At 45.8% G+C, this 21,366-nt stretch overlaps 1 long non-coding RNA gene across 2 annotated transcripts; it reads right to left on the bottom strand.

The window, feature by feature from the left end:
• Nucleotides 1–9,007: 9,007 nt before the first annotated feature.
• LOC135321820 (uncharacterized) lies at nt 9,008–18,066 on the bottom strand. 2 transcript variants are annotated; one of them, XR_010381930.1, is made up of 4 exons: nt 12,101–18,066; nt 10,664–11,456; nt 9,637–10,467; nt 9,008–9,412 (listed from the first exon to the last, which is right to left on the bottom strand). It is a non-coding gene; the product is annotated as an uncharacterized LOC135321820 (long non-coding RNA). The 2 variants fall into 2 exon arrangements; XR_010381928.1 differs by having other exon boundaries at nt 10,664–18,066.
• Between the last annotated feature and the right edge of the window lie 3,300 nt (nt 18,067–21,366).

The raw sequence follows: 21,366 nt of genomic DNA, 5'->3' as shown, positions 1-21,366 counted from the left end.
AACACATGAAACCCTTGGCTGTACACATCTTCGACTACTGAGCCCCAAAGATGAAAAGAGTTTTGCAAACGTACAGAGAAAAAGGTATAATACAGGGGACAATGATTAAGATTGTCACCGACTTCTCAGAAACTATAGAAACTAAACGACAAGGGGGGGTATCTCAAATTGCTTGAAGAAACAGCTTTCGACCTAGAATTCTGTATTGAGCAAAACTGTCCTTCAGGGACGAAAGTGAAATAAGACATTAGCAGATGAAAGAAAATGCGGAGAATTTGTCGTCTGTCATTTCCTGTTGTGTGGAAAGGCTAAAGTCAGTTCTTCAGGTTGAAGAGAAAAAGCACGAAGGAGAACTCGAGTCTTCAGGAAGGAATAAAGCCCGTCACTGGAAGTGGTGAATCTGTAGGTAAATATTTAAGGCTATTTTTCCTCTTCATTTTTGGTTTAAACAGTTCTGTGTGTTTTAAAGAAACTAATTTTCTTATGAGGGTTATATGTTTATGGAATACATATGATATAGAAAAATGGTGGTGGGTAAATAGACAAGATTTACAAGATTTTTACACATTTTGTGAAGTGGTACATTCGACATAGAGTGTGAAGTCAGGGATGGATATTGTAATTCCCAGAGGAACAATTTAAAAAAGAAATAAAAAAAGCTAAAAGGCCAATAGCCAATAGATAAATTAAAATAGAATCCATTTCATAAAGGGAACCATGACTCTCAAAAATAACTCCTGAACAGAGTGGAGGTGGAGGAAGGTGGGGCAGGGATGTGGGCCAATGGGCCAAGACTTCCTTTGAGAAGAAGATTGAAAGAAAAAAAAGACTACCTGTAATTTTCCTTCAGTTTGGAAGCCGATAGGGTAGGGGGTCCCCGTAGGAAAAGAATCACTTACAGCTTTTTGACGTAAGAGAAGCCGTTGTAGGCCCAAGCCTTGTCGTGAGCTAAGCCTGGCCACAGCGCCTGCCCTTGAACGGGTCTCAGCAATAAAGATCTTAAGGGAAAAAAATAAGCTGTCGTCAGGAAGAGGAAGAACACTGGAAGGTAATCAATCAGCTGGAGAGGCTCGGCTGTGCTCAGTGGGACACAGGAGCCTGAGGCGCTTTGCTGAGCCGTCTTCCAGGTTTTAACCCCACCCTCCACCCCCAGGACTCAACCTCCGGTCAGCTAGAGCCTGAGGGGTGATGATGCTGACCTTTTTTGACCCTAGTGGTTTCAACTGAAGCTTGGGCTCTGTCAACCTTTGCCCCAGTTCTATGCTGCCTGTATCTCTGCTCCAGTCCCTTCATGAATATGCATACACCACGCAAGCCCCTCCATGAATATGAATGTTCCCTTAGCTTAAATCTTCCCCGATTTTGCTGTCCTGGAAGACACTGGTTTGGAAAAGATCCCTGGTGTTCCCCTTACTTGCTGCAAGTAAGGAATGTTTCCTTCTCATCTTTGGCTTCTGATTTATGGCTCGAACCCATCAAGAAGCGAAAACAGTTTTCGGGCAACAAGTTCACATACGTGAACGTCAAACTATGATCAGAATATAGTGGCACCACTTACAATTGTTGGCAGTTTACAAAGTACCTCCAAGAAGCTCTGAAAGCAATTTAGAGTTAAATTCCTTTACCCTCTACAGCAAATCCAGAGCCTAGGATTTTTCTTTTAACTAACTGAGCACTGCCATCTGGTGTGTAATTGTAGGAAATAACAGGGATTGAATTCCCAAAAGGGAGGTCCTTTAAAATAAGAGAGCCATTGTCTTTTAATGTTTGTCTCCTTAACCTCATTTTACAAATGAAAAAAGACTCAGGATATCAAAAGAGAGGTCGGAACAGCCTCGCACAGGCCACTGCAACTAACTTGAAAGGGTAGGATGAACCTTTACAGGTAGCACTTGAATGAGCCTCGAGGTGAAAGGGAGGGGTGGCCTGGGGGGACGGGTGGAGCCCTGGGAAGGCCGGAGTCTAGTGAGGAGCTCGGACTCAGGGACAGGGCTGGGGCACCCCTGAGCGTGGCCATTGCCTGGCTGGACGCTGAGGTCGGGTCCCCTCAGGTATAAAACTGGACAACGATTCCAGCCTCTAATCCTCCCAGCGACCCATGTACTGTTTTTAGTGCAACATCAGTCACGACAAGTATGTAATGAATATTAGCTGTGTTTTTTTTTCCCCACTTAGACTAGAAAGAAATATAGGAAGTTAATTAAAAATTCACCAGCACCTTTGGGTTCAACTCCATGTTAGCCCCATTCTCCCACAAATGAAAGGAGTTAAATGACAGGAGTCCTCCCGACTAGGCAGGATGTAAACAAAGAGAAAACAATAGAAATGACTACCCTTATCGAGAGTTTACCAAGCACCCAGCGCTGATCTACGTGTGTTACGTGTATTAACTCACTTAATCTTAAAATACTTTTTCCTAGCTTTGAGGTATGATTGACAAATAAGTTGTACGTACTTAAGTTGTATAATATTTTTAAGGTGTACAACACGATGATTTAATATACATACATACTGTGAAATGATGAACACAATCAAGTTAACACGGCCATCACCTCACATAGGTACTTTTTTTCTGTGTGTGGTGAGAACTCTTAAAATTTACTTTACTAGAAGATTTTCAGCCTACAGTGCTCTACGGTATACAGTACTCTACAGTCTACAGTGTTCTTCCTTATTTCTCTTAACAGTGTTGTCCAGGTTTATCCATGTTGTTGCAAATAACAGGGTTTCCTCCTTTTTATGGCTGAATACTATTCTATTCTATGTATGTACCCACATACACGCCCTCTACGTTTTCTTTATCCATTCATGTGTTGATGGACATGGGTTGTTTCCATATCTTAGCTATTGCCAATAATGCTGCAATAAACCTGGGAGGTAGACACCTCTTTGAGTTGATGATTTCATTGCTGTTGGATATGTACTTAGAAGAGGAATTGCTGGATCATATGGTAGATCTACTTTTAATTTTTTGAAGAACCTCCATACTGTTTTCCACAGTGGCTGCACCAATTTACATTCCCACCAGCAGCCTGCTAGGGTTCCTTTTGCTCCGCCTTTTTGCCCGTAGTTCTCTCTTGTCTTTTTGGTGCTAGTCATCGGAGACGTGATATCTCATTGTGGTTTCGATTTGCATGTCCCTGATAATTAGTGATGTTGAGCACCTTTTCATGTACCTGTCGACCATCTGTATGTTTTCTTTGAAAAAAAGTCTATTCAGTTCCTCTGCCCATTTTCAATTGGGTTTAGCTCTTGTTGAACCGTATGAGTTTCTTATATATTTTGGATATTAGTCCCCTATCAGTTTCATGGCCGTGTTCAGTAGGAAAAGCATGAAGTGACCTTTAATGATATACCTACTTGGGTAGCTAAGGTAGGGTTACCCCCAAAAACACATGATGTCCAGTTAAATTTGATTTCAGACAATATGCTACTTTTTTGTACATGTTTCAGAGTGTATAGGATATATTTATACTAAAAAAATTAACAGGGCATCTATATTTTTATTTGCTAAATCTAGAAATCCTAAAGAATACATTCCATGAGCACAGTTTTGAGGCAAAGAAGTCCAAGACATCAAGCCACTGTGTGTTGATAGATTTCCTCCATATTTGCATAGAGTTTAGTATCTCATTTGGAAAAGTAGGGGTGCTGATAGTAGCTGCTTCATGGGCGTGTTGCCATGAGAATTTAAAGGTTCTGAACCTGATTCCAACATGTGTGTGTGGTACTGGTGGTGATGCCGGGGGTGGGGGGGGAGGTGTTTCCACACCAGCATCTATTGTCCAGAGAATATTGTCCAGCTGGATATCCTAAAATTCAACTCAATTCTTGCACTTTCCACCCTGAGGTAGCATCAGATTCACAGGTGAAGGGCTTGGTCCTAAAAGACTGCCGCCCACCCCCATCCCACCTCAGACACTAGTCACAAGCCCAGGTTGTCACCTGTGCTTCTGACCAACCACCTATTGTTTGGAACTTCTCACAGCCTCTTCCTTGGGTTCAATTAATTTGCTAGAGCAACTCACAGAACTCAGAGAAACATGTTACTTAGTGGATTACTGGTTTATTATGAAAGGATATAACCTAGAAACAGCCAAATGGAAGAGATGCATCGGGCAAGGTATGAGGAAAAGGCACAGAGCTTCCATGTCTTCCCCAGGCGTGCCATTCTGCCGGTACCTCCACATGTTCACCAGCCCGGAAGCCCTCTGCGCCCAGTCCCTTCAATGGAAGCTTCATTACCTATGCACGATTGGTTAAATCATTGGCCATTGGCAATTGATGATTGGACTCGATCTTCAGTCCCTTCTGCTCCCCAGAGGTTGGGGGTGGTTAGGGTGAGACTGAAAGTCACCTGGGTGTCTACACTGGCAGCCAGCCCCATCCTTAGGTGTGTGTTCCAAAAGTCACCTCTTCAACATAACAGAAGACACCTTAATTGCTTTCATCACTTAGGCAATTGCAAGAGTTTTAGGAGCTCTGTGCCAGAAGTGAGGATGAAGACCAAATATATTTTTCTTATTATAAATCACCGTATCACAGAGTTCAGGGATTTCATGGAAAGCATAGCACAGCACTGGAAGGCAACAGAGTTGGCAGGTGTTAGAGGTGATTTCCTCTGTCTAGAATTCCTTCTCAGCTGAGTCTGGCTTACTACTCCCTTCACTTGGCTCACACCTACTCAACCGCTGACTCAGCTCAGACAGAGCTTTCAGAAGGCCCTCCAAGCTTCCTGGGCTGGGCGGTGGGGGAGAGGCTGCCTGAATCACCTGGGACCACGTCCGTCTTTGCTTTTCCCAAGCTGCCTCCTGACTCGCTCCCTCCTCTGAGATTCTTTAGGGCTGAGATGCTGTCTTTGCCTTTGCATCTCCAGCTCCTAACATCGTTTGAACTGAGTTGAAGGGAAATGTTATTTTCCTCCTGAGGCCAACAGGGAGCATGAGAACTGAGCAACAAACATCTTAATTTTCCTGGATCCTTTGGCTTGCTGTTTTCCAGTTGTTTTCCCAGTACACATAATTTAGAGCTATTACCCCTGTCTGCTTCCATCCTGTTAGGGGAGGCAGGTGACATGTTGGGAGAGACAGGTCTTGTGAATGTGAAGGAACGGGATTAACTTGACAGACATTCCCTTTTCCTTCCAACAAAAGCAGCTCTTTTCTCTCCGTTGTTCACTGGCCTTGGAATGACGGATTGTGAAAATTGAATCAACCTCTTCTTTTATTACAGCACCTTTACTAGGCCCAGCTAAAGATTCTAAAGCTTTCTGGCAAAAGAAAAAAGAAAAAAAAAACAAAAAAACACAACAACGAAAAAAGCGAGGGAACAGGGGAGCACAGCACTCTCCTGGCAGCCTCTCTGCCTTTCCCCGGGTCCTGCCTCACCCTCCGTGACTGGACGGCGGGCGCACATTTCCTAGGTGAGGGCAGCGCATGGCACTCCTGAGTTAGAACCAGACTGCAGGGAAGGCAGCTTGTGAGTTTGATTTGTTTTCATGAATCATGACCTCTGAAAGCTGCTTGGCTTTTGTACTAAGGAAAGCAGAGAGCTGGGAAATGAGTGTCTGTCTATCTCCTTTGAAGATGAGTAAACCAGGACTCGGGCAGGTCAAGTAATCTTCCCAGGGCCACCCGCCTAGTGAGGGTTAGTATTTATTTCCCACAAGGGCTGTCGGGAGGAGAGAATCAGACAAGGAATATACAACATCTAGCAGGATGCTGGTACCCAGGGGCACTTAACACAGTTTGGCACACCCAACAGCTAGAAAGACCGGTCCCAAAATGCCCCTGACAGCTCCCTTTTCAGATTTTCTGTTTCCCCCAAGACGGATGTCCTGACACCCTTACCCCCATTTCCCAGTTTCACATGCAGGACGGATATTCTGCTCTCTTCCCCGGAAGTGTGTGAGGCGCCCTTCCCGCTCTTGCCTTTGACCTTCACTCCTGCCCAGAGGAGCCTGTCGCGTTAGAGTAAGACCTGAGCGTGCGTGGTCCCCACCGTGATGCTCATTCTTTTCTGATTCACCCTGCCCACGGGACGCATGCCTTCTGCGTCCTCTTGTGCAGCACTGACAAGGGCACACTGGTCCTGTAAGAAAAGACCGTATCCATCCAGTGGGGTGGATGCGTTGATTGGGAGTCAGGGCCCTACATCCATGTCAAAAATCACAGATGTGTATTAGGACCACACACGTAAGCTACATTCTCCAGTCCAGTTGTGCCACTAGGGAAGGTGACGTGTTTCCACCACCTGTCTGACCTCTGTGTCATCTCTCAGTTGATTGCAAGTGTGGGAGTGGATCAAAGGGTTTTAGGAAGGTCAGTGAATGACGCTAATACCTTGATCCACTGGAACTCTTGAGACACAAATTCTGGTGGCTGGAGATAAAATGAGTGAGGAGCCAAGATCAAGGCTTTGGGCTAAACCAGGGCATAAGACCTTCGATTTTAATAATAATCGTGGTTGGCGGGACAGGGAGTTTATTTCTCCGTTGCTCACAAGGAAGCAGCTATCTTTATTTGATCAACTCAGTGCCCAGGATTTGTATCACAGGCTGGTTTCTGAGTCAGTGTGAGCTTCCCTGGTAGACGGCACTTCACGTGTGTGGTCACGACTTGTTGCTCTAAGCACTGAGCGTGTCCCATGTGACTCTGCTGTGAGCAGATGGGTGGGGGCTCCCGCCTGGTGTCCTCTGGACTTCACCCCATGTGCCTGTTCCTTTTGCTGATTTCATTTTGAACCTCTTCACTGTAACACTTCTTGACCATGATTGCAAATGCATACTGCCCCCTGTGAGTTCCTCTAGTGTGTCACTGAGCCTGAGGGTGCTCTTGGAGACCCCGACAGAGACACTTGACGGAGAGCTTGGAAAGCGAAAATGAAAATTAGGAAGAAGAGGAAAAAAAAACTGACTTGGAAAAGCTAAGGAAAAGGAAGGTTTTTAAGAAAACTGGAATGATTAATTTTCAAATGCTGCTGAGCAAGAAATTAAAATGTAGCTCTTGACACTGTTCACACAAAGCTGCAGCAAGACGCCCGGGGCAGAAGGCCGGGGTGGGGGTGCCACACTGAGGCACGGGAACGCACACTGCGCGTGTCTTTTAAAGGCAGACTAACAGTGTCAGGAATAGACACCAGGGAAACTACACACATGCTGTGCACACGTGCCTGGTGGGTTGAATTTTGTCCCCCCAGAAGATACGTTCAATGAGAACGTATTTGGAAATTGGGTCTCTGCAGATGCAATCAAATTACGTTGCACCATGCTAGATTAGGGTGAGCCCCGAATCCCTTACAGCTGATGTCCTTAAGAGAAGAGGGGACATTTAGACACAGACTCAGACACACATGCCAAATGAAGACTGAAGCACAGATTGTAGTCATTGTTGTGGGGCACAACGCGGTGGTCATGGGCCAGTGTGCATGGTGGTAAAAGAATTAACCAAGAACCAAAGACCATGAGGATTTAAGAACAGAGGGCAGGTTTAATAGATATGCTTCTACAGACAACAGCGGGCTACACAGGCGAGAGGCGCCTGCACGAGCACCAAGGGGGGCATGCAGGGTCTTTTACTGGGGGGTAAGGGGTCCGTGAACACAAGGAGTAGGGGTCTCCATGGTCAGTCTGGGCGCAGGTACCAGGTTGGTTGTAAGACCTGTCAGGGACTTCTCTGAATAATAGAATTTACGACTTTGATAAGGGCAGGATGTGAGACCTGGCACCCAGGGTATTGTGAGATGAGCTGTTTCCTGGGGTGATGGGTTTTGTTAGGGTAAACACACATCAAGAGATGTTTTTTTATCCTGCAGAAATGCAGGATGAGGGGTGGGCCTGCAGTGGGGAGTGGGGGTTAAGTTGTGGGGCTGCAGGCACACTGAGAGCCCAGGCGTGGGGGTTTTATGACTCCAGGGAGTGCCAGCTGCCTCCACAGCCCTGAATCTACAAGCCAAGGAACCCCAGAGATTTCTGGCAACTACCAGAAGCAAGAAGAGGCAGGAAGGATTCTTCTCTGGAGACTGGAGAGAGAATGGCCCTGCTGACATCCTGATTTTGGATTTTTAGCTTCCAGCGCGGTGAGAGAATGTATGTCTGTTGTTCTCAGCCACTCACCCAGTTTGTGGCGCTTTGTGATGGCGGCCCCGGGAAACTAACGCTTGCACAAACACACACAGACGTGTAATTGTCAAGGACCTGATGTGAATTTTGTCCTTAATCCTTTAAATGCCTGAGTGTTTTCACTTTTGTTTTACCAACTACAAATGAGCAATAAGTTGAATAGACGCAAAAGCACTTCAACAGGGATTACAGTTCAAGCAAACTAATCATTAGTCAGAGAACTTGACCACTGCGTGGGCCCCATGTGGGCTGACATTTCCACTACAGCCCAGGAGGCCCCGGGTCAGATTCGGGGGAACAGGACTGCCCCAGTTTTAGCAAGTCCCTGTACAAAAGCCAAATGAAGGCTCAGATACACATGTGCAAGTATTTAAAAGGTATTTTCTCAATCATGTGTTAACTCGATGTGGTCTCTCCTCCTACCTGACAAGTATAACTTCATGATAAGAGAATTTAAAATCTGTGAAAAGTCATGGCTTTATATGACTGAATGCCAGCAAAATACCAAAGATGACCAAATTTAACTATGCACGTCTACATTTCTGCCGACGGGCTGGCAGTGTTTAGATGCGTAATGAAATAAACATAGACATGACTTATAAATTAATTAGCATTTCAAACTCTCTATTTAGCTCACTTTCAACTCAGTGAAGTCATTAGTCATGCTTTTATAATCATGATTTTCACATACTTTGTATTCTGTTGACTGAAATGACCGAAACATATTAAAATCAATGTAAAAAATAAAAAGAACGTTCACATATTTTCCAATAAAGTTTATAAATATCCATTATAAAAGTAAATGGAAATTTTTAAAAAAGTATAAATAAAAAATTTAAGTTGTTTGAATGAAGGAAAACACTTAATCTAAAAATATAATTGAACTACATTAATTTTTAATGAAAACCAAACTAACTGCAAATGTAACGTTCTGCGGGAGGAACTGGGGGCGGGTGTTGCTTGCATTCGCCTGGATGTCCTGACGAGGGTGGTGAGGAAGAGGGTGGAGTGACAGTTTTCCTTGTTGTTCACTCCAGGCACCAGTCACGCGTGAAAGGTCACTGAATCTGATCCGTGCGTCTGCAGAAGCACAGGCAGCCCCGCCAGCACATCTTACCTGAGTCTGAGACTTCTTTAGTTTAGAATCCAGGATGATTTTTTTTTTAATTGAGGTATAGTCAGTTTACAATGTTGCGTCGACTTCTGTCATAAAGCACACAGTTCCAGTTATACATACATATGTGCCTTTTCAGTATAGATTACTGCAAGATGGAGAATACAGTTTCCTGTGCTCTGCAGGAGAAAATTATTGATCTATTTTATGTATGGAAGTTAGTGCGCAAATCTTGAACTCCCAGCTTATCCCTTCCCACCCCCCTTCCCTCCTGATAACCATAAGTTTGTTTTCTGTCTGTGAGTCTGTTTCTGTTTTGTAAATAAGTTCATTTGTACCCTTTTGTTTTGATGCCACATATAAGTGATACCATATGGTATGTTTATTTCCCTGTCTGACTTACTTCACTTAGAATGATGATCTCCAGGTTCATCCATGTTGCTGCAAATGGCGTTATTTTATTCTTTTTATGGCTGAGGAGTATTCCGTTGTATAAATATACCAGAGCTTCTTTATCCAGGATGATTCTTTATCCCAACTGAGACCAGCTGGTAATTCAGCCCATGATGGGAGGGTGAAAAATAATTTCTTGTCCTTATGAGAAGCCTCTTTTGGCCTTACTGCTTCTTTAAAGCAAAACTCAGTACTTCATTGCCTTGCAGGGACTACCTCAACTCCAGACTGCTTGAGAAAGAACTGATGTTTTACCAGATGTTTTTGTTTCAAAGAGGAAAGATGTTTACAGTCTAAGTAACAAGACGGTCTTCACACAAACACCTTTTTAAGTCTTTCTCTTCCTTCTCTTCAAATTCTCTCCCAATATCAGCCACCCTCTCTCTTCCTTCACATCAAGCCCTCCCCGCCTCCCCTCCTCCAATCCTCCCACCTTCCCTGGGTCTCACCAGAGCCCTTTCTATGTAAAGCAGTTTGTGTCCCATTGGCTCCCATTTCCAACTTCGCAGTTGTTGCCCTGCCCAGCTCACAGAGGAATTTCCCTGGGATTCACTGTCTTTAGAAGATTGGGACTCGGGTAAATAAAAAGGGCTTTCAGACAGACTTACAGGACATGCAGGTTCTTGTTAAGGTGAATTCTTAATTCCTCCATCTTTCACCCGATGCAGATTGTGACCCATAAAATTAAAATAATGGCGTTCGTGTACCGAGCCCACTTTCTCAAACTCCTCTTTCTCCTCATGCTCACACGTGCTCTGGAGTCCGTGGCTCACAGGGGCACCTGAGAAGCAAAGCCTGGAGGTTAGACCACCCTAACTGAACTCTATCTCCTGACAACTTTCTCTAAGAGCCTAACTATTTGGTTTTGGTTTTGAGCTATATTTCCCCCAATATGCATTTTCATCTGGAGAGAACGGCAAGGAAAAATATCTTGTGTTCTACCAGCGAAGGAAGGAGATTTCTCTACGGAATGTTACCATCTGTCCAGCCACATGGCAGTGAAGCTGCATCGAGTGCTGGACGACTCCGGAGAGGATTTCCATTGCTTCCCGGCAGCCGAGCCGGCCGCTAGTGTGAGGCAGACTTCAGCATCAGTGTCTTTATTGCATCAGGCATTCTCATCTCAAATGATCCGTCGCGAAGATCTGGAAATAAACACACGTGCTTAAGACAACGTTGAGCCACAGAAAGTCCTTGTTGACAGAATAAATCCACCCTACAGAGCCTGTTTGTCAAACATATAATCACTTTCCCACCACGGGGCATTTTCCGTGCTGTTCCTTCGGCCTGGAATGTTCTCTACAAACTACCCTTTGTTAAAATTTGTGCCCATCCTTGGAAACATCTCAGCCCTTCCTGCTCATTTCTGAGGAAAACTGTTTCCACATCCCTCCACTCAAACAGAGATATGAAGAGGTGGCTTCTCTTTCTCCATGTCCTTTGGCCGGTCCCCTTTCTGCAGCTTCCCTGGCGGTGCATTCTCACACTGCCTTCTCTTGAGCCTTGCACAGGTGTGTACATCAGTATCTGCCCCTAAGGACTCTCAAAAAAAAAAAAAAATGATAGCAAAGGAATCATCTTTGGGGAAACATTGGAGGAAAACTGTTTGTTGAATGACTAAATGAATCACCAGCTTCTGCCATCACAATTTGTCAGCAGCCTCGGCCCCTCCTGCAGAGGCCCTCTGCCCACTGCCCATCACGCCTGGTCCAGGCCGTGGCTCAGTGCTCAGTCCTCGTGTGGCCGGAGATTCACAGTGTGCGTCTAGGCCTGGATAGGGAAGAAAAGTGAAAAGTAACAACCACTTTTAATGTAACGTGCTGGAAATGTCTAGTGAGCCATCAGAATGACTGACGCGAAGAGTGGTTTTATTTAACATTGCTTTTCGTGCTCTAAGAATAATAATTATGAAATACCTGAGTGCTTCCAAATTCACTTTTCCCTGTAAATTTAAACAAGAACTCAAACACGATACCAAGAGAGTTGACAAATGGACCCCAGATCATGCTCTGGAGCCACATTTGGAAAATACAAGCTAATGGAATGACGAAATGCAAAAATAGGCCAGAAAAAAAGTTAAACTGTGTCGAGGATCTCGGAGACAAATGTATCCCACCCCTCATGTCACAGAGGACTCGTGGCAGAGCAAGAACGAGGGAGGGACTTGGTAAAAGTCTTACAGCTCTTGGTACCGGAGCTGGGAAGAAACCCGCCACAGTGGGAGAACGAAAAGGGAGGTGTGATTGCCTCCGAGTCAGTTCCGTGCGGGCACAAATGCCGTCTCACTAATGCCGTCTCACTAATGAGCCCAGGTCATGAGACTGACTCATCCAGTTGACAAGGCACAGAGGTTTGAAATGAAAACCTTCAAGAGGATACTCGGCTGCATGGCCCTGGGTCCCTGGTTAGCTCACCTGAACCCCCATGAATTAGAACTCCGTAGTGGGGGGCGATGCAGACCTCGTGTCTGGAGCATGCTTCCTGAGTTCCTCCTCTGGGACCAGAGGAGGTGGGGGGCGGGGAAGAGGACTGGGGCTCTCTGAGAGAGGTGACGGTGGGCTGTCCTTTACATCAGCCAGGCCACTCGTGGAGAATTATGTTTTATTCAGCAGGTTTTCTGAGGACTTCAAGCCGGAGAGGCGGCCTCTCAGGCAGCTCCGAGGGACTGCTCCGAAGGGGGAAGGGGGGAGCGGGATCTACAGGAGTTTTTGCAACAAAGACCAGGTAGTTGGAACATCGAAAGGTTACTGCTAATTAAACAAAACGAGATGTCTCAGGTTAAGGAATTTAGTGCTCTTCTGTGGAAGGGAAGATGGAAGAGCTCTGGGCTCACTGAAATCGTCCCTTTGATGTGCACCTCAGCTCTCTGGGGCCGGTGTCCTGTTCTTTCCCATCCCGAGTCCCCTCTGGGGCCGCCGTTGGGAGTGGCTGCAGTGGCCGAGTGCTTGGCAGCAGGCGGCCTGCTTGTCTCCGTCCTGAGTTCTCCCCAACTCACCGTTGGGGGCTGCGGTAGTGGCTGGTGACTGCTGTCTGCAATGTCCTTTGTTTCCTGATACGGTGGCAATATTTCTCATTCACAACTTCTACGCTGCAAAACCAGTTCTGCCCTTGGCTGTGGCCTTAGGCAGAGAACCATGTCTAAAAGGGGACTTGGCAATGAAGGAGCTAGAGGAACACACATACCCTGACCTCTTTATCCTGCAACCCAGTGGGAGCCAGAGGGTAAGGTGAGACAGGAAGGAAGGGGGCAGGGCACGACCGTTTAAGGAATGACACAACAGTTAGCACCAAGATGGCAGAGAGTTCAACACCCAATAGACCTTGAGGCCCAATATGGCGGGAGATTTGACTCCCAGTAGACCTTGAGCTTCATTATTCACTCATTATAATACATTAGCTGCGAAGTGGCCCTCCCACAGGCGCCACGACAGTTCCCAGGCTGACTATGAAAGGTCAGAGAGAAGGCAGTGGCCCAATTCCTGGGAATCCTCACCCCTTCCCCAAAGTAGTTGGAATAATCCTCCTACTTATTAGCATATGAAATGACCAAGCCCATGAAAAACTAACAACCCCACACCTCGTGGTCGCTCTCTCCGGCCTTCTGAGACGGCCCGCACTCTGTCTATGGAGCGTGCATCTCCTCTGAGTAAATCTCCTTTTACTCAGCTATGGCTTGCCCTCGAATTCTTTCCTGAGGGAAGCCAAGGACCATCACTTGGTGGGGCGCATCCCAGGGACTCCCCCAAGACCTGGGACACGGCCTTCCTCTTGTGCCCCATTTTTTCCTATGTCAAAGGAAGCCCAGTTATTTATGTCCAGAGAGTTCAGCCTCTCTGGGCACAAAGCAGGGTGGTGGAGGGGCAAAAGTCACATTCCCAGCACAGTGGGAAACCTCGCATTGCCAGGAGGGGTCTTCGACGGGCATAGTGCTCAGAGACAGTCTTCCTCCTGCCCACCCCCCACTCACTCCTCCCTGTGGAGAAGGAATGACTTATGCAGTTTGGAAGAAGGAGTAAGGACAAGAGGGATCAGAACCTCCGGGTTCTCTTTCGCTGGTCCTGATACTGAGCAGGACCCTGGGCCCCACCACCCCCACCTCTTGTTTATAGAAAAGCTGATGTCTGCAGGCCTCCCTGAGTCTGAGAAGAGCAGGCTCAAGCAGTTGATGAGGACAAGCCCGCCGGCTTTGGGGAATGGCGACAACTCTGACCGCCTACCTCAACGAGTAACTGAGATTATACCCCCATTTCCCTTTAAACCTTTCATGGCTGAACAGAATCTTTGGAGATTGTTTACTTTGTAGGGGGGGGACATTGGGTCCACTAGATTGCAGGCATTCTGATTAAAAGCAACTTTCCTTTTTGTGACCACGGCTGTTGCCCCTGCGATCATACCCCTGCTCCTCCCTTGACTAGAAACCAGTTACTCTTAAAAATACATGTCCCATTAAAATATTTACTATGGCTAAGCTTTTTATTATTTCGTAGCTTTCCTTCAAATCTCAGGTTTAATTGCATTGGAACGGACAGATGACTTTCAGTTTTAGAGAACACTTGTGTGAATGCCCAGCAAATATAGCTGCCGACAGGGGTCTTCTCTTGTTTTATTTGAGAAACCTCTGAGTTCCAAACCACAATTTGGATTTCTTAGTAAAAATTCTACCCAAGTGAAGAAAGACTGGAAAGAAGCAGCCTCTTTTCCCTCTAAATAGGCATCCCTTTAAAGGACAGGGGTTCGAACGCTGTGGATCCTGGAAGAAATACAGGGGCTTTTAGGTATGATATTGAAACTGGAAGAAATGCCTGGTTTCTGATTTCTAAAACAAAGGGTAAAGGCTAAACTAGTTTTTCAAGGGGTCGAATTGCTTTTCTTCTTCAAAAAAGTTTGGAGACAGATCAAAACCAACAGCCACAGTGACAAGGAGGGCGGTTCTGAGGTGGGGGATGTCTACTTTAGTGCCTCTGCTTGGCCCCAAAGCATCTGCCAGGCTCCCTCGTGGTTTTTAAAAGCGGTGGATGAGCCTGGGCCCGTCCAGGAACAGCCCACCCACACAATGGCTGGTCCCAGGAGTTCCTTATAAAGTGTTATTCAAACTCCCTAGGTGATACCCGTCCATGCTTCAAATTGCCTTATTAGGAGCCTCCAGGACCAAAATCCTCAAGGATGACAGTGGAGGGGAGGGCTTTGGAGGAGTGAGGTGCAGGTACCTTTGGATCAGCCTTGCCTGAGTTGCTGAGATGCCAGGGGGCTGGCTACTCCACAGTCAAGTTCCCTATTTGTCCTTTAGCTTTCTGAGACAAAATTCAGGAATTTATGGCTGAGTCTATTGGGCTCAAAATGGGAAAACTGCAAAGTTAGGCAGACAATTGCTTTCTGTCTCAGTTCACAGAATCAGTAAGAAGGTCTGAGTAGCAAGACTCTAAACTGCTTTACCCGAATGCTGTGCTTCATTCTGTTTTCATTAAAGAGAACTTTAGGATCTCTGAGCGTGGTCCCTGCGACAGCAGCACCTGCCTCGTTAGACACACTGAATCAGAATCCGTATTTTAGCGAGATCCTTTGTGATTCGTACGCACAGAAAACCAAACTAGAGAATTTAAATCACAAGCTCACTCTGCACGAGGCCCTCAGTCCCAGCTGCCCTGTAAACCAGCCATAGAAGGACAGTGCGGTGGGCAGGTGGCCCGGCCAGCTTTCAGGAGGGGAGTCCAGAGCAAGCCCTTCACCCATCGGGCCACAGCAGCATCTTGGGTCACTGCTTTGCAACCTGGGTTTCTCTGTGTGACTCAGGGCCCAGCGTGTCCAGCCTAAGGAGACTCTCCTTTAATTCCCGCAGTCTTCCATCCTGCTGGCCCCTCCCTGCCCGTCACCCCTGGTTCATATTAACATTAATTATAGCCCATGGCCCTGCATATGCTGCTTTCTCTGATAACACAGAGTGTGCCTCTCCCCTGCTGGACTGTGAGTACTTTTCCCCTTTCATTCTCTAGGAGCACTAGCAATGCCATGGCAACGCCTAATCCCTAACCTCGAGATGGGGTGGGGCTGATGAGAGTGTCCGAGCAGGTGTTCTTGGAAAAGGAAACAAAGAATTAGCCAGATGAGGGGAGAAATAAAGGAGCCGAGTTCTCGGCCAGTGCTTCTCAAACTGTCATCTGCACAAGTCACCCAGGGACCTGCAGATTCTGATTCAGGAAGTCAAGGATGGTACCAGAGATTCCGTAGCCCTTACAAGATGTCAGGTGGTGCAGATGCTACTGGTCCAAGGACCACAGTTTGAGTAGGAAGTTACTGGCAATGTGAGGGCAAGGGTCTTGCTATGATAGTCACTGTGATGTCATGATCATGTGTGTCTGCCCAAGGAAAGATGGTTAATAATTAGTAAATAAATAGTTACTGAATTAAACACTTATAGCTGAGACACCACGCTGGGTGCCTGAATTCTCATAATAATCTTGCAAGATTAACAATATGTCAGTTTTGGCTGTAAAATCGGGGCTAATACTATAGGCACTGAGGCACAGAGAGGTTGAGTTACTTGCTGAAAGTCACACAGTTATTGTGGCAAGTTGCTCCTTACCAAGTATTCCATGTGCTCCCCTACATTTCCTGATCTCCCTTGCAGTCAGTTGAAGCTGTTGAACTAATTTCAGCCAATGGTCTACTGAGGACATGGCATGTGCCACCTCCTAGCTGAAGCAATTCAGAGCCAGCCCTCTCTCCTCCTTCACCCCTCTCTCCTCTGCTTTGTACTCTGCCCTCTGAAACACGCGGCCCCCAAGGTAAGGTTAGCAGGAATGCTGTCCAGCCTGCAGGGGACTTCACACGAGGAGTCAGAGATCTGTGCTGAATTTAAACCACTACAAATTCGAGTTTGTTATCAGATGATGCCGACTAGGAGGGGCTTGGTGTTGCTATCAGACAACGCTTCGTACGGTGGGCTTTCTGTCTGGGACCCTCGGTCCCCCGAAGGTGCGCATGTGCCTGATGCAGTCTAGATGAGGCGAGTCAGTGCTGCCCGTGGGTGGAGCCCAGATAATGTTAGGCCCCGGGACCCAGAGAAACACCTGAAGACGTGAAAGCTTTAACAGTAGCGGCACGGTGACCGTCCTCTACAACTCGGTGAAGGTTTATTCTCTGACCAGCGCCATTTACTTTCTAGCTCTGTTCTTGGCTCGTATTAAGGCATGTCTTCAAACATGGTTGGGATGAGGAAAACCTTGCTTTTCGAGGTTTTATGGCTCCATTCAAGACCTGAAAGAAATCTTATTTTTAGAACAATTTAATGCACACCTTCTCAAGTGATTGACTTTACAACCTCTGTTCATTCAGTAAACAGGGGATGCAGTTTCTGCACACAGTGGCACGTGGATTTGTGTGTCCCATAAAACAAGATGCACCATCCTAGTTGCATGTAAACATCACAAAGACGAGACGACTGTTTATATTTTTCTTGGGATGCAGCATTAAACAGAAAGGAGTGGCACAATGACTTAGAAATGGGAAACCCGAGAAAGTGTATAATCATCATAGAAGCCAAGTCAGTGTTGAGTCTGTCCAACCTTCTCCTGCCCACCCACGTTTCTCCTTCTCTGCCAAAGATGCTTGTCCAAGGTGTTTTTACTGGTGAGACGGTGTAACATTTTCAGAACAAACTGCTCTCTAGTCTCTGAAACAATTTGCATCAAATAGAGAAATAGAGAAAGTGACCCAACCCATTTGCTGATAGTAAAAGTGGCATAAGGACAGTACTGAAGAGGGAATTGTTACCGCTTACGTAAAGATTCTACCATGAGATCTGTAAACACAGCAGTGCACACATATAAATAGATCAGATTTACTCCAGGAATACTGGAGGATTTAACATAAGAAAAATGTATTCAAGTAATAATACACATTAGGATTTTTAAAGAAAAAAGTAACTCAAACATGTTATGTAAATTTAGTTATAGAAAAAATCTAAGTGACTTATGGATAGAAGGGAATTGCCTTAAGCTGATAAAAATCTATCTTCCAAAAAAACTAAGGCAAAAATTATGCTTTACATGGAAGGGGGAAACTCCAAGGAACTTTCTTGTCTCTTTCTGTATTTCTTTTTTTGAAGCTCTAATCTATTGCCTACATAGAAAATACAAGGACTCCGATTTTAATATTGAATCTCGTGTTACATCAGTCAGGACTTCTCTCAGACTGCTGGGTAGAGCTCCTTCTATTGCTGACGTATAGGAATTTGACTGAGTTTTAAAACACTGAATGGGCACTTGGCAATATTGTTAGGTTTTAAAATTCTACTCTTTCCTTCTTTCTCTACGGCTACAATTGATTGTGCAAACTATAGTTTTTATTGTTATTGTGAATGAGATCTTTTCCCTTAAATAAAAGGAATACATTATAAAACATTATTGGAGGGGAGGGTATAGCTCAGGTGGTAGAGTGCATGCTTAGCATGCATGAGCTCCTGGGTTCAATCCCCAGTACGTCCCTCCAAGAATAAATAAATGAGTGAGTAAATCTAATTACCTCTTCCCACCAAAAAAATTTACATATATATATATATATATATATATATATATATATATATATATATATATATATATATATATATATAACATTATCGTCCAGCACAACTGGATTTCTCTTACATTTTCAAGCCAATTATCAGTCTAAATGGTAGCAAGGTTACCACTGATGCCACTTTTTCCTCAAATGCACCTGTATGCTCTATGCTTCTCCAATCGAACTCTCAGGGATTGAGACTGACCGGGGTTGATGCGTTAGGTTTAAAATGCATAGGGAATAGCCAACAGCCAAGAACAACCAAGACCATTACTGCAGCTTTAGGCCACCTGCTAGGAAGGCTCTTCTCATTTTGTGTGTGCCTCTGTCGAAGGTACACCATCTCCTCAGAACTAACTGTGAAGAAGAATCACGATGAACAGTGCGGTGCACCAGCACGGGCCCAGCAGGAGAGCCACCCAGGACGGAACCTGAGTATTGGAGACACAGACTCTCCAGTAACGGGTATTAGGACACCTGAGTTAGTAATTCACCTGGAACTGACTTTGCTGAGGATATGAACCTCATATGACTTAGGTATTGTTTCACATAAAAAAAATTGGACCCAGATCTTTTTGAAAAACATTTTTACAAAGCCTGTAACTGACAGCTTGTATTTTATTATGTTCACTATTGTATGGAAGTTTATTTTTAACATTAAATTTAATAATATGACTATCTTTTGACCTCAAGGTAGGGGAGGGTTTCTAAAATAAAGCACCAGAAGCACCAAACCTAAAGGAAAAAAATTTTTTCTTTATGGATTTTTGTGTCTGTATTTTCTTTTAAAAACTTAAATAGTTCAATGGTAAAATGGACAATGCAGTTCATACGTGGAAAATTAAAATGTCCAATAAACCCTTGCGGAAGTATCGTATCTCACCAGAAATCAGGCAAACGCAAACAAAACCGGTGCATTGCTTCTCTGAGTCTAGCTATTGCCACATTGTATGCTGAGCTTCCTGTTTCTCCGTGTCTTCCCCAACTCTTAGAGGACTGTCACCATTTCACAACCGTCAGGTTGGCAGCTTGCTTTCCACATGGGCCGCCCCTCCGGTGCTCACCCTGCGGTGCAGCGTGTCAGACGTCGCCAGCGGGTGGCAGGCTGTTCTGTTCTCCGCCCAGACCGCGGGCTGCATAGCCCCTTTGGAAGGCTGTGTGACCACCTCTGGGCAGTGGGTTGTGAGCGGAAGGGTGGTGTGTTGTTTCCCACCTGTGCTGGGCCCTCTCACTGCTTCCCTCCATCACAGGGATGGAAAAGCCCAAGGGGTTCGGATGGCGCAGCTACAAGGGGACCCTCCCGCAGACTGTGGACATGGTGTGGATGAGAAATGCACTTCTGCTTGGTTGACCAACGAAAGCTGCAAAGTAAGTGATAACCTCAAAAAGTCGCATGTGCAACTATTTCTTTAAGGTACAGATAGATCTAGAAATGGAGCAGCTTGCTGGGCATTAATACAGAAACCGCACAGAACTGGCGTTCCCTAAATGTGAGTGTGAAACCTCGCCTAGCCTGCCTAGCCTTAGATACAGAGACAGGCGACATCCGATTCCCCCGTTCGGAGGCCAGGACAAGTTAAGTACTGTAATACTTACAATACAGGACGTTTATCCTTGTCCTCGCCTCTTCAGTATCATAAACACTGGGCACATAAGGGTCACGGACACTGCAAATGTGGCCAGGAAGAAATGAATTTTTAATTTCATTAAAAAAACTGAAGCAGTGTAAAAGTCTTGCTACTAAGCACAGCTTTAGTGTCTTGGTAGGACTACAGCTCATTATAGCTGAAAATTTAGCATCAAAATGGAGACATGCTTTATCTTTAAAATATACAGATTTCAGGACATTTTAAGTGTGTATGTATTTATATATTCACACATACACACATACAGTGTTTATACACAAAAAGTGTCTAAGTAGATTTTCTGTTGGCTGAAAAATGCTTAGATCATATTTTAGATGTATTGGGTCAAATAAAACATTTGCTCTCATCTGCATTTTACTCTTAAATGCGACTACCAGGCGTCTAGGCCACGCAGAGGGATTGTGTGTTCCTATTGGAGAGCACTGCTCTAGGCTAACTCCAAGTATGACACCTCCTCCCAGCTAATGTGTCTGATGAGTGTTGGAAGCTTAGGAAGGCAACTCGTGCTGCACGCAGCCTGGGAACAAAAGGCTCTCCACATCGTAAGGGAAGAGCCTTACAGATGCAGGGAGCCACCACGGTGCTTCCTGCCAGAACACTGGGCTAGCCACTACTTCCCTCATCTTCACGGAAACCTTCATGGAAATCCATTGTTATTAATCTTTCTGGGCTTAGGTTTTCTTAACGATAGAAGGTGGACTAGTGGCTGCTGTTTTGGGCCTTTCTGGCCTCGAAGTCAGTTTCTGCCCAGGCGCCCTATTCCAGTCACACTGCAACCAGCCCTGGAGGTCCAGGCCTGATTAAATCCCTCTTCAGGCTTCTGCTGCCTTATCTCTACTCTCCCCTAAGCACCAGCCAAGGTGACAACTTATTAGACTAGATCTATAGGATGAGAGGATGACTCAACTCAAGCCAGATCATAAATAAGCCAAACTGATGAACTGAGCAACTCACATCTCCTGCTTTCCTTAAGGTCTGCTAATATTCAAGTCCAAGTCTCTTGTCTTTTTGACTCCTTGCGTGCCGGGAAGGAGATGAGGGAATTAAGCCCCCTCGCCAAACATCCTGACCCTTCCTTCCCGCGTGTGGGCAGGAGCAGATGTAAAGGCTCTGCTGTATCTGGATAGAGCACCAGCTCTGCGGCCATGCCCACAGGGCCCAGCAGGCCCGCTGACCGCCTAGAAGCCCCTGCAGCCCAGCCGCACTCCCAGCTGAAAGGGCACGCCGGAGGGCAGCTCAGGGACCCACACGCATTCCCTGATGTCACTGACCATAGTATGAAAACTGCCACTGCTGCCCAAACCAGCATTTCTTGTGAAGAATTTAAGCCAAAGCAGAACAAAACAAACTGGCCTCATTTCAGGGAATGCTTGATTAACGAGCAGTGCATCTAATTCAAAATACACCCTCGCAGACGTCAGAGCACCTGCACTGTGCAGAGTGATGCCTTTACCTGGCTCAGAAACGTATTGCACAAG

This window comes from Camelus dromedarius, chromosome 1 (genome assembly GCF_036321535.1).
Source record: "Camelus dromedarius isolate mCamDro1 chromosome 1, mCamDro1.pat, whole genome shotgun sequence".
Classification (NCBI taxonomy): domain Eukaryota; kingdom Metazoa; phylum Chordata; class Mammalia; order Artiodactyla; family Camelidae; genus Camelus; species Camelus dromedarius.
Note: the sequence above shows the minus strand (reverse complement) of the source record. Positions and strands in the feature narration are given on the sequence as shown.